This window comes from Anomaloglossus baeobatrachus, chromosome 3, assembly GCF_048569485.1.
Source record: "Anomaloglossus baeobatrachus isolate aAnoBae1 chromosome 3, aAnoBae1.hap1, whole genome shotgun sequence".
NCBI lineage: Eukaryota > Metazoa > Chordata > Amphibia > Anura > Aromobatidae > Anomaloglossus > Anomaloglossus baeobatrachus.
In genome coordinates, this window is record NC_134355.1 from 309,963,797 (window position 1) to 309,977,638 (window position 13,842).

General features: G+C 48.0%; 1 protein-coding gene across 3 annotated transcripts in view; it reads left to right on the forward strand.

The window, feature by feature from the left end:
* CEP85L (centrosomal protein 85L) overlaps positions 1-13,842 on the forward strand; it is a 312,459-nt gene that overhangs the window by 131,422 nt on the left and 167,195 nt on the right. The window lies entirely within an intron of this gene.

The window sequence follows — 13,842 nt, forward strand, 5'->3', positions numbered from 1 at the left end:
ACGTTACAGCGATGTCGTTTGAGATGTTGCAGTGTGTAAACCCACATAATTAGACCTGATGGTGCTGGTGTATTTACTTTATACAATCAGACAAATGGATTTTTTTAACCTTGATATTAGAATGAGTTTTTATGGTATCACACCTGCTAAAGTGCGAGATGGCTGAGGAGTCCAGTGTACGCAGTCTCGGCCCACCCAGCCTGGCTGTGAGACCTCAGCAGCAATAGAGAGGAGGGGCCCCTTTAAGAAAATACATGTCAGCTTAGCTGTGTGTGTATGTGTATGTATGTATGTATGTATGTATTGTGAGGTAGCACGGTCGGCTGCGCTGCAGAAGACACGGGATCCAGGCATTAAGGTTCACAGCACACGGTTTTAATGTCCAAACAAAAAAAAGTCCACAACAATATATACATGTGCCTCTCCAGCAGAGAGCTCAGGGAGTTCTGTTCACTCCCTCACACCCGGCACACCTGCCCTCGTTCCTGTTTCCATTTAACCCTTCCTTCAGCCTGTAGGGAAACAGGATTAACCCTAGAGTGGATTTACTTTCTATCATGGAGTGAGCACAACCGCGGCGAGACATACCGGCCGTCATAGATAACCCCGGTCACAGTCTCACATACCCCCCCCCTCAGTTCAAGCGTGCGGGGTTGAACTCCCGCCATCAAACACGGGCCGCGGGACAAGGCATCGGCGTTGCCCTGCAACCTACCGGCCCTATGTTCAACCGTAAACCGGAAGTTCTGCAGAGAAAGGAACCACCGGGTAACCCGGGCATTCCGTTCCTTGGCGGACCTCATCCAGACCAGTGGAGAGTGATCCGTCACCAAGCGAAACTGCCGTCCCATCAGGTAATAGCGTAGGGACTCCAAGGCCCACTTGATCGCCAGGCACTCCTTCTCCACTACGCTATAATTCCGCTCGGGAGGGGTGAGCTTCCTACTTAAGAAGGTGACGGGGTGTTCCTCCCCCTGAACCACCTGAGACAGCACTGCCCCCAGGCCGACCTCTGAGGCGTCAGTCTGTACTATGAACTCCTTCCGGAAATCAGGGTGTACAAGAACGGGCTGTCCGCACAGGACCCCCTTCAGGGCCCGGAAGGAGTCCTCTGCCTGCGGAGTCCAGCGCACCATGACTGACTTCTTGCCTTTGAGAAGGTCCGTCAAGGGGGCTGATAGTCCCGCAAAATCCTTTACAAACCTCCTGTAGTATCCCACGATACCCAGGAAGGCCCTAACCTGCTTCGTGGTCAGGGGTCTAGGCCATTTCTGGATCGCCTCAACCTTGTTAATTTGGGGCTTAATCACTCCTTGGCCTATCACGTAGCCCAAGTAGCGGGCTTCCGTGAGTCCCAACGCACATTTCTTGGGATTGGCTGTCAATCCGGCTGTTCGAAGCGCGTCCAGCACCGCTTGTACCTGTTCCAAGTGGGTCTGCCAATCGGAGCTGTAAATAATGATGTCATCAAGGTACGCTGATGCATACGCCTGGTGGGGTTCCAGCACTAAGTCCATCAACCTCTGGAACGTGGCTGGAGCGCCATGTAACCCAAAAGGCAAGACAACATAGTGGAAGAGACCCTCCGGCGTAACAAAAGCGGTTTTCTCCTTGGCGGACTCCGTCAGTGGCAGCTGCCAGTACCCCTTGGTCAGGTCGAGCGTGGTAAAATACCGCGCCTGTCCCAGCCTATCAATCAGCTCATCCACTCTGGGCATGGGGTAGAGATCGAACTTGGATATTTCGTTCAATCTCCTAAAGTCATTGCAGAACCTTAAGGAGCCATCGGGTTTTGGTATTAGGACGATCGGACTAGCCCATTCACTCCGGGATTTTTCGATGACCCCCAGGCGTAACATTGTCTTTACTTCCTCCGATATGGCTTGTTGTCGAGCCTCCGGTACCCGGTATGACTTCAGGCGTACCTTCAGGTGGGGCTCGGTGACAATATCATGTCGTATCAGACTGGTCCTACCGGGCAGCTCGGAGAAGACATCGGGGTTCTGCTGAACCAACCGTCTGGCCTCTCGCCTCTGAGTCTTGGTGAGGGCTTCTCCAATCCTTACTTCCGGTTCGTCCTCTCCGGAGGTCGCTGGAGCCGGAGGTGAACGACCCGAAGAGGAGGGAGATGGGGAAAAAACAGCCATCAGGCTTTCCCGTTCCTGCCAGGGTTTTAATAGGTTGACATGGTATATTTGTTCAGGTTTCCGCCTACCGGGCTGCAATACTTTATAGTTAACCACCCCGACTCTTTCCTTTATCTCGTAGGGGCCTTGCCACTGAGCCAGGAATTTACTCTCCGCCGTGGGGATTAATACCAACACCCGATCCCCGGGTTTAAAGGTCCGCACGGTGGCTTGTCTATTGTAGCGGCCGCTTTGCGCGGCCTGAGCCTCCTGTAAATGCTCCTTCACAATTGGCATGACCGCGCTTATGCGGTTCTGCATACCCAAAATGTGTTCAATCACACTTTTATGGGGGGTGGGCTCTTGCTCCCATGTTTCCTTTGCCAGGTCCAACAATCCCCGGGGATGTCGCCCGTATAACAACTCAAAAGGCGAAAACCCCGTGGATGCCTGTGGCACCTCACGGATGGCAAACATCAAATAGGGAAGCATCATATCCCAGTCTTTCCCGTCTTTTGAAATCACCCTTTTTAGCATGGTTTTCAGGGTTTTATTGAAACGCTCGACTAAACCGTCCGTTTGAGGATGATACACAGACGTACGCAACTGCTTGATCTGGAGTAGCCGGCATAGCTCTTTGGTCACTTAAGACATAAATGGGGTCCCCTGATCCGTAAGGATCTCCTTGGGCAACCCCACCCGGCAGAACACAGCAAACAACTCCACAGCTATAAGCTTTGCTGCAGTATGTCTGAGAGGTATCGCCTCGGGATACCGGGTGGCATAGTCAACGATCACTAGGATGTGTTGGTGCCCTCGAGCGGACTTTACGAGGGGCCCCACCAGATCCATCCCTATCCATTCAAAAGGGACTTCTATAATGGGTAACGGTACCAACGGACTGCGAAAATGGGTCAGGGGTGCGGTAAGCTGACACTCCGGGCAGGTTTCGCAGAACAGTTTTACCTCCCCAAAGACTCCGGGCCAATAGAACCTTTGCAATATTCGCTCCTGCGTTTTCTTGACCCCTAGGTGGCCACTCATCAGGTGTTTATGAGCTAAGTCGAGGACCCGCCGACGATGCGGCTGGGGCACCACCAACTGCTCTACCCCCACGCCCCGTATTTCATCTACCCGGTAGAGTAAATCCTGCTTAAGAGCGAAATGGGGGTACCTTACCTGGGCACCGGGCAGCTGTGCCACCCCGTCAATTACTGTCACCCGACTCCGGGCATGTATTAATGTAGGGTCCTGGAGTTGGGCAGTCCCAAACGTATCCGGGGACGCCTCCAACTCCGGGATGGGTTCGACCGTCTCAGCCTCTCCTGCCAATACCTCTAGGGGCGACCTATCGGGTTCACATTCTGTCCCTATCATGGGGACCCCTACGGCAGGTGTCCCGGATTCAGGATTGTAGGGCTCAGGTCCCGGACTGACCAATATCTGAGGAGACTTAGGGGGTCCCTTCCATAAAGTCCAAAAATAGGGCAGATCCCTTCCTAGGATCACGTCATAAGGAAGAGTGTTAAGAAGTCCCACCTCATGTTGCACCTGACCGCAAGGTGCTGTGATGGTGACAATCCCCGTGGGATAGTCTCGGCGGTCCCCATGTATGCAAACCACCCCCACGGTACGTCCTGTGGCCTTTACTTTAGCCCTCAAGGTGGATCGCACAAGGGTCACTAAGCTTCCGGAATCCAACAATCCTGTAACCGGACATCCATTCACCTGTATTTGGCACAAGTGGGGCTCCGTCTCTGGGGAGACCAGGTCAGCGGTACACACCACCTGAGCATACATTGAACCCCGCCGGGTAACCCCACAATCCATGGGCTCCGTGGTGAGTGGACACTGGGCTTCCATATGTCCCACCCGCTGGCACCGCCAACATCTAATGGGGACGGAAACCCCCTTGACGGGTTGTCGTTTAGGGTACAGAACCTTCCGGACCTCAGGATTGGCGGCCGCGGCCTCAGGCGGGACGGTAGGGGACTCCTGCACCGTTGTCGGCGGTGGGTCCTTGGCCCTAGGCTTGGAGGGGCCGGACCGACGGGCGGTACGCAAAGTCTCAGTGTCCCGTATCAAGTCCTGCGTAGCCACATGCCGCTCTACCAGGGACACTAACTGGTCCAGGGTACTCGGGTCACCCTGTCCTACCCACCGTTGAACGGTGACGGGTAAAGTGCGCACAAAACGATCCACTACTACCCTTTCCACCATCTGCGTCGGGCTCAGAGTGTCAGGCTGCAACCATTTTTTTACAAGATGCAACAAGTCATAGGCCTGGGAGCGTACGGGTTTGGTTTCCTCATAGAACCACTGATTTACCCGCTGAGCCCGTACATAGGTATTCACCCCCAACCGTGCCAGTATTTCGGCTTTAGGGTCACATAGTCAATGGCGTCCTCGGTACAGAGGTCCAGGTACGCTTTTTGGGGTTCCCCCGTCAGATAGGGCGACAATACCTCAGCCCACTGGGGGGTCGGCAGCTTTTCCCGCTCGGCCACCCGCTCAAACACCGCCAGGAACGCTTCCACATCGTCCCCCGGGGTCATCTTTTGCAATGCTTGTCTCACCGCTTTCTGGACGCTGCCGTCATCACCCGGTCCCGGGGTTCTTGCTGCCGGTCCGGCACGGATCGACTTAGCCAGGAGAACCATCTGTTCTTGGTGCCTTTTTTCCTGCGCTTGCAAGGATTGCTGCTGACGTTCCAACGCCCGGAGCAGGTGTGCATTGGTCTGTTGCTGCTGTGCATTAGCCTCTTGTAGCTGTGCATTAGTCTGTTGCTGCTGCCTTAGTATGTCCTCCATGGCGTCACCGGGTTTGGGCTGTAGTATAGCCGCTCGGATCCAGGACATGTGCTGCTGGGTCACCAGGGATGATGCTACACCTCACCGGCTGTCATGCCCGCCGATTCTCCACCATATGTGAGGTAGCACGGTCGGCTGCGCTGCAGAAGACACGGGATCCAGGCATTAAGGTTCACAGCACACGGTTTTAATGTCCAAACAAAAAAAAGTCCACAACAATATATACATGTGCCTCTCCAGCAGAGAGCTCAGGGAGTTCTGTTCACTCCCTCACACCCGGCACACCTGCCCTCGTTCCTGTTTCCATTTAACCCTTCCTTCAGCCTGTAGGGAAACAGGATTAACCCTAGAGTGGATTTACTTTCTATCATGGAGTGAGCACAACCGGGGCGAGACATACCGGCCGTCATAGATAACCCCGGTCACAGTCTCACAGTATGTATATGTGTGTGTGTGTGTATATGTATATGTGTGTGTATATATATATATATATATATATATATATATATATATATATATATATATATATATATATATATATATATATATATATATATATATATATATATATATATATATATATATATATATATATATATATATATATATATATATATATATCTCTATATTTAGATTTATTTTTTATTATTCCAGCCTCATCAGGTCTGAGATGTATTAAGTGATGTACTCTGTGTATGTTGTGAAATCTGGTGACAGATCTTCTTTGAAGGAAGCTATTCTAAATGTTGTGAATTTCTGTATATGACGTACCCGAATACACAAACTCAAGTTGACAGGGTAAATTCACATGAGCCAAGGGCCAGAAGTCTCCTCCAGTTCCGACGGTCTGCAGGTTGTTGATTCAGCAGATATGTTTGGTTGAGAATATAATGTTGTTAATTTCTGTGAATGCAGACGGGATATTATAAGCTCGACATGAGCGTGTTTTTATGTCTATAATTATAACCACATACAAAGATAGCCAGCTAATGGAGACTGGGTAGGATTTCTGATGAGCTAATAATAAGTGAAAAGAAAAACGTTGGAGACCTTTGAAATGAACTAAGATGCAAGAAATAACTTGTTTTTCTACTAGCATGCATGTTGTTGCCTCAATTTTTGCCTCCAATATGTTTAAAGAGGTTTTCCAGGACAATTTAAAATTGAAACTCTGGGCTGAAGAGCGAACAGGCAGGTAGTGGCTAACTTCTGCCTGTTCTACCTGGCATCAGAGCTGTAACTGACCGCGCCTGCCGGCAGTTTTGTTACTTCACATCAGCAGAGCAGCTCTTCCTCTTCTAGGCTGCTCTGCCATCAGGCCATGATTGCCCATGTCTTTCTGATTGCCAGCTAGCTCACTGCAAATAAGCAGTGGATAGCCAACCATCAATCTGCATGTCTCCAGCAGTCACGTCCCATCGATAGAGCAGAAGAGAAGCCGCTGCTCTGTCCACATGACTCCAGCAGTCTCGCCCCATCAATACAGAAGAGGAGCCGCTGCTCTGTCCACATGACACCTGACATCACGCCCAATCAATAGAGCAAGAGAGAAGCCCCTGCTCTGTCCACATGACACCAGCAGTCTCACCTCATCAATACAGAAGATGAGCCCCTGCTCTGTCCACATGACACCTGACGTCACACCCCATCAATAGAGCAGGAGAGAAGCCCCCGTTCTGTCCACATGACACCAGCAGTCACACCCCATCAATACAATAGAAGAGAAGCTGCTGCTCTGTCTACATGACACCAGCAGTCTCACCCCATCAATAGAGCAGGAGAGAAGCCCCCGCTCTGTCCACATGACACCAGCAGTCACACCCCATCAATACAATAGAAGAGAAGCTGCTGCTCTGTCTACATGACACCAGCAGTCACACCCCATCAATACAATAGAAGAGAAGCTGCTGCTCTGTCTACATGACACCAGCAGTCATACCCAGTGTCAGACTGGCTACCGGAGGAACCACCAGTAATACCAGTCCTGGCTGCGGTTCCCTGGATTGAACTCCAGAGCTCTCACCTGAGCTCCGGAATGCAGCCTGGACTGAACTCAGAGTTAGCAGGAGTGAACCGAGAGCCCCGACTGATTGCCCGGCGATTGCGGTTCAGTTCATGTCACAGCTGGGGACAGGCCGGGCTGAACTCCGGAGCTCAGGTAAGAGCTCCGGAGTTCAGTCCAGGGAACTGCAACCAGGACTGGTATTACTAGCAGTTCCTCCGGTAGCCGGTCCGATTCTGGTCACACCCCATCAATACAAAAGAAAAGCCGTTGTTCTGTCCACATGACACCAGACATCACACCCCATCAATAGAGCAGAAGAGAAGCCGCTGCTCTGTCCATATGTGAATATGAACATGGCAGCACTGGAGAGGCAGATGATTGAATTAGCAATAGTTATTTTGATATTTTAACCCTTCAGAGCTCCATTAAGTTATACATTCTCGGTGCAGATTTAAATCTTTTAGAAACGTGTATTCTTCTTTATCCTCGTAGATCTTTGAAGAAATATGTGATGCATTTTCTGAATTCTTTAATCCAACCAATAGCTGCTGTTTTCAGTGTTGTGACTCTTATTTCACTTAGCTCTTTGTAATCTATGACGGGGACACGAGGTTGCCATTCACAGATTTGTGATATTTCCATCTTGAGGCCTCCATACATTTTAGACTAGCGACAAGCGAAGTTGACTGATATTAATGTGTTTGGCCAACAGTTGACAGTGTATTTTGGCCCCTGGTAGATGATTATCGTGGAGATAAGGATATGCTATGTCCGATATCAGACTGCCGCTCCTTTCATTCTCAGAGATAAGCTGCCACCAGAGAGGTCTGGCCGAGCGAACACTCCTGTGTATGAGAGAGACGGGCAAGATAGCTGCCAATCAACCTGCACATCTATCTATCTGCTGATCCTATGACGAGCTGGGCGGCTCTAATTGTAGTCTAAAGGTACCGTCACACTAAGCAACATTGCTAGCAACATCGCTGCTGAGGCACGACTTGCTAGCGATGTCGCTGTGTGTGACATCCAGCAACAACCTGGCCCCTGCTGTGAGGTCGTTGGTTGTTGCTGAATGTCCTGGGCCATTTTTTAGTCGTCGCTCTCCCGCTGTGAAGCACAGATCGCTGTGTGTGACAGCGAGACAGCAACAACTAAATGTGCAGGCAGCAGGAGCCGGCTTCTGCGGACGCTGGTAACCACGGTAAACATCGTGTAACCAAGAAGCCCTTTCCTTGGTTACCCGATATTTACCTTTGTTACCAGCGTCCGCCGCTATCAGCTATCAGTGCCGGCTCCTGCTCTCTGCTCACGTAGCTGGAGTACACATCGGGTAATTAACCCGATGTATACTGTGGCTAGGTGTGCAGGGAGCCAGCGGTGTGCGCTGGTAACGAAGATAAATATCAGGTTGGTTACCCGACATTTACCTTAGTTACCAAGCGCAGCATGCTTCCACGTGTAGCGACGCTCCAGCGATCCCTGCCAGGTCAGGTTGCTGGTGGGATTGCTGGAGCGTCGCTTAGGGTGACCTCTCACCAGCGACCAACTAGCAACTTACCAGCGATCCCTATCAGGTTGTATCGTTATTGGGATCGCTGGTAAGTTGTTTAGTGTAACTGGGCCTTAACTCTTCAGTTAGCTTTTACTATATGCTATATTTCATTACGGTAGGTCAGGATTGTGGTGTTATGCTACATGTTTTCTGCTCTATATAACCTATTTTTCTGTGTTCATTGACCACCACTGATTTCGATTTGAAATGTCTGACTGTAGAATGTAGGTCGCGCGAGCTGTGTAATATATAGATTTTATACGCTGGATGCAGCCAGTCTGTAATTTGCCAGACAGATAATAAGCAGGGGCCGCTCACTGACTCTACGCTCTCAGAAGTGGAAAGTCTTTTTTTACTTTTGTTTTAGCGCTCCCAGACATAACAACTGCGTCACAACGTTGCCTTTGATCACTGATGAGAGCAATTGTTGGGAATTGTCCTCACGATGAAGAACACTTTGTACCCGAGTGATTTCATGGCAAGAATTGGCAGTTTCAGCCTATAAAATCCAACATTGTTGTCATACTAAGCCCAAAAAAGAGGCATTTGTCAAGCCCCCCTGACTTCAAAAGAAGGACTTATAGTTGCCGTTTACCAGAGTCAGTAGCCATGCCTGTAGTCGGGGTCTTTATCATGTATGGATAAAGTTAACATTTTACGCTTTGTAGTGATCCATTGTTGATGATTGTGAAATTGTCTTTAGTTAGGTTCTAGGAATGTATAAGTTGTCTGCGCTATCGTATCATTTCTATATACATCCTTAACCATTAACTAGTACAGTAAAGAATCTTGTTCAAGGTATAATGAAGGTGCGCGGCTTTGAGGTTTCCATGAATGTCACATGATCATACGGAAATATCCACAGGTCGCAGGTGCTGATCATGGCATTTGGGACAGAGAATACTGTAGAACAGGCTCTTCTAATGAGATCCCCAGTGTACAGCTATATGGGATTACATGTCTACACCTGGATCACCGGTCTCGCACAGATTAGGCGCTCTGCTTTCCTCCTCCTTGTCTGGACATCCTTCCTGCTTCATTAGGAGCCTTGCAAAACCAAGGATCTTCAAAGAGGCCAACTCTCCTGACTAGAGTTGAGCGGATCGGTTATAATCCGGGTCCGACGGATCCGGATCGAGTTGCCGCAGCAGTCCGGATCCAATCCGGAATCCGCGTCCATGTAAATCATTCGGGAGCCAGACCGGGAGGGGGAGGGGGGGGGGAGGGGTGGGGGAGAGGAGAGAGAGAGAGAGAGAGACACACACATTTTAGTAAATACCTGTATTTTTTATGACACATCCAGGGCTCTGTCTATATACAGAATATCACAAAAGTGAGTACATCCTTCACATTTACATAAATATTTTATTATCTTTTCATGGGACGACACTGAAGATACGACACTTTGATACAGTGTAAAGTATTTAGTGTACAGCTTGTATAACAGTGTAAATTTCATGTGCCCCCTAAATAACACACATCCACTAATGTATAAACCGCTGGAAACAAAAGTGAGTACACCTCTAAGTTAAAATGGCCGAGTTGTGCCCAAATGTCAATATTTTGTGTGGCCACCATTATTTTCAAGCACTGCCTTAATTCTCTTTTGTATGGAGTTCATTAGAGTTTCACAGGAGCCACTGGAATCCTCTTCTACTCCTCCATGATGTCATCATGGAGCTGGTGAATGTTAGAGATCTTGCGATCTTCCACCTTCTGTTTCAAGATGCTTCACAGATGTTCAGTAGGGTTTTAGGTCTAGACACATGCTTGTCCTGCACCTTTACCCACAGTTTCTTTAGCAGCCCACATTCTGAAAGGATCTATTATACTCTGCTTCAGTATGTCACAGTACATGTTGGCATTCATGGTTCCCTTAATGAACTGTAGCTCCTCACAGCCAGCAGCACTCATGCAGCCCCAAACCATGACACTCCCACCACCATGCTTGACTGTAGGCAACGTACCTTTTGTCTTCGGACCCTTTACCTGGTTGGTATCACACATGCTGACACAATCTGAACCAAATAAGTTTATCTTGGTATCATCAGACCATAGGGCATGGTTCCAGTAATCCATGTCTTTAGCCTGCTTGTCTTCAGCAAACTGTTTGGAGGTTTTCTTGGGCATTATCTTTAGAAGATGCTTTCTTCTGGGATAACAGCCATGCAGACCAATTTGATGCAGTGGGTGGTGTATGGTTTGAGAACTTACAGGCTGACACCCCTCACCCACCCCTTTAACCTCTGCAGCAATGCTGGCAGCACTCGACCGTCTGTTTTGAAAGAACAACCTCTGGATATGACACTGAACACATGCACACAACTTCTTTGGTCAACCATGACCAGGCCTGTTCTGAGTGGAACCTGTCTTGTTAAACCACTGTATAGTCTTGGCCACCGTGCTGCAACTCAGTTTGAGGATGTTGGCAGTCTTCTTATAGCCTAAGCCATCTTTATGTAAAGCAACAATTCTTTGTTTCAGGTCCTCAGAGAATCCTTTGTCATGAGGTGACATGTTGAACTTTTAGTGACCAGATTGAGAGAGTCTGTGATAGAGAACACCAAATTTACCACACATGGTCCCCATTTACACCTGAGACCTTGTAGCGCTAATGAGTCACATGACATCTGGAAGGGAAAGTGGCTAATTAGGCGCGATTTAGCCATTTTCATTTAGGGGTGTACTCACTTTTGTTGTCAGTGGTTTTGACATTAATTGCTGTGTGTTGAATTATGTGTTGGAGTAGAAACAGCTTATCCATGGGGTCATTTGTTGTTGGCCAGTATCTATCTACACAGCTTGTTAAACTATAAATGCAAATCGTGATTTTCTTCATGGAACGTTGTACACCCCCACCCTGGTATATGTTCTCAACACCGGAACAGAAAATGGCTAAAATCTCAGCTACTGTCAAGCAAAACCCCTTCTAATTACATTGCTGTTGTCCAAGTGGCAGCCTTCCAGTGTTGTGGTCAGCCGCCTCCGCTCCCCATAGAAATGAAGTCATCCCGATGGTAAATAGTGTTCGGCCCCGCTTAGTGTATTGTTCTTCCATATATTTCGCCAAAGTGCTGCGCTACACTAGTCAGTTGTTTGGATTTGTGATGAAAAAAGGCAGAAGAGTTCTTGCTCTATCTCTCTAGTGCTCATACTCGGCACTGGTGAGGAGCTGGAAGAACGCAAGGGGAAGTCAGAGCGAAGGTGAGACCGCGTGGCATCCTCTGCGACCCCGGGCGTTGCATGCTGCAGCCTCATTTAGCTTCTTTAATAATGAACATACTGGCTTTATTCCCGTCCTGCTGGATGAAGGCATTAAATATAAATGTTTGCAGCCACAGCTGATGTCATGGCATTGTGATCTCCGAGCGTAATAACTATCAGATGGACGCTCGGCGCTCTCGAATCTGGAGCAATTTGTGTTGTTTCTTCCAGATCTATGCACAGAATGGTAATTTCACAATTGTACTTGACCACGGTATAGATCTTAATTGGTTGGGTCCAGTCTGCTGGATCCTTGTTCTCAGACGTTTATTTTTCACACGCATGTTCTATCGTGTTTTTTGTCGAATATAAGAAATGTACTCATTGAATTTTATGACACTGGTCACATGTCGTGTGGTGTTTTTTTTTTTTGCCAACTCTCTGTCTGCAAAGTCATGAAGACATATATCCTTTTTTTTTTTTATCTGAATCATGGATCAAAATTATCTAGATCTATAAGTCCTTGAAAATCATGGACAGTACACATTACCATCCTTGTGCAGTTCGTGATCAACAGGTACCGTCACACATAGCGAGATCGCAGCTGAGTCACGGTTTCTGTGACGCAGTAGCGATCCCGTTAGTGATCTCGTTATGTGTGACACCTACCAGCGATCAGGCCCCTGCTGTGAGATCTCTAGTCGTTGCAGAATGGTCCAGGCCATTTTCTTCAAAGGCGATGTCCTGCTGGGCAGGACACATCGCTGTGTTTGACACTGTGTGACAGGGTCACAGTGACTGCTGAGATCGTTATACAGGTCGCTACTGCGACCTGTATTGTTCCTGCATCGCTGGTAAGATCTGACTGTGACATCTCAGCAGCGACCTCCCAGCGACTTACCTGCAATCCCTATCAGGTCGCATAGTTTTCGGGATAGTTGGTAAGTCGTTGTGTGTGACTGGGCCTTTAGGAGAAGTTTTGTAATTTATTTATTTTGCCATTAGTGAAAATCAGTGACCAATCACTGATGGTGAAAACTGACACACAAAGCAAACGATAGTAAAAACTGACACACGGAGCAAACGATAGTAAAAACTGACACACAAAGCAAACGATAGTAAAAACTGACACACAAAGCAAACGATAGTAAAAACTGACACACGGAGCAAACGATAGTAAAAACTGACACACGGAGCAAACGATAGTAAAAACTGACACACGGAGCAAACGATAGTAAAAACTGACACACGGAGCAAACGATAGTAAAAACTGACACACGGAGCAAACGATAGTAAAAACTGACACACAAAGCAAACGATAGTAAAAACTGACACACGGAGCAAACACTGAGGTAAAAACTGACATTCTGAACAAACACTGATGAAGCTCTTATCCAAATCACCAATGAAAATCGTTTTTTTTTTTTTTTTTTTTTTTGTTTTTGCATATGAGAAATTTCCCTGCCATCTGAATTTGGCCTTATCCTGGGGACATCCTTCTTTACATGTAGAAAGTAAAAACTGACTCCCTGCATTAAAGGGATTCTATCAGCACAGGATGACTGTTCAAACCAAGTACAAGCAATCATCATGGCGGGGCTAATCATTTACTTAAAACTTCCTACCTTCTTTTTTTTTTATCTCTCTCTGCCTCCATGAAACCAGAGCTGTCAGTCAAAGAAAAGGCAGAGTGGAGATAGCGGAAAACAAGCAGGTGGGCTGCACCATGATGGATGAGTGCCTGTGCTTGGTTTGAACAGTCATCCTGTGCTCATAAAACTGCCTCCATTAAAGGGATTCTTAGATTTTATATGTAAAGATAGATATCCCCAGGATAAGGCCAAATTCAGATGGCAGGGATATTTTTCATATGCAAATAAACTGACTGATTTTCATTAGTCCCTTTACAAGACTTGGCTGCACTCAGAATTTTGGGCAGTCCTTTAGAAAGAGAAGGGAGTTGAGGTACACATGCTTGTCCCCTGCATTCAGATGGGGCTCCACATCCTCGGTTCTCTGGATCAGCTTTACAGCTCTGGCTTGCTCATGTTCTGCAAGTGGGGGTCTCAGGAGTCCGACCACTACAAATCAAACCCCTATCATCAATCAATATCAGTAGATTTTCCTGGAAACCCCCTTTTGTTA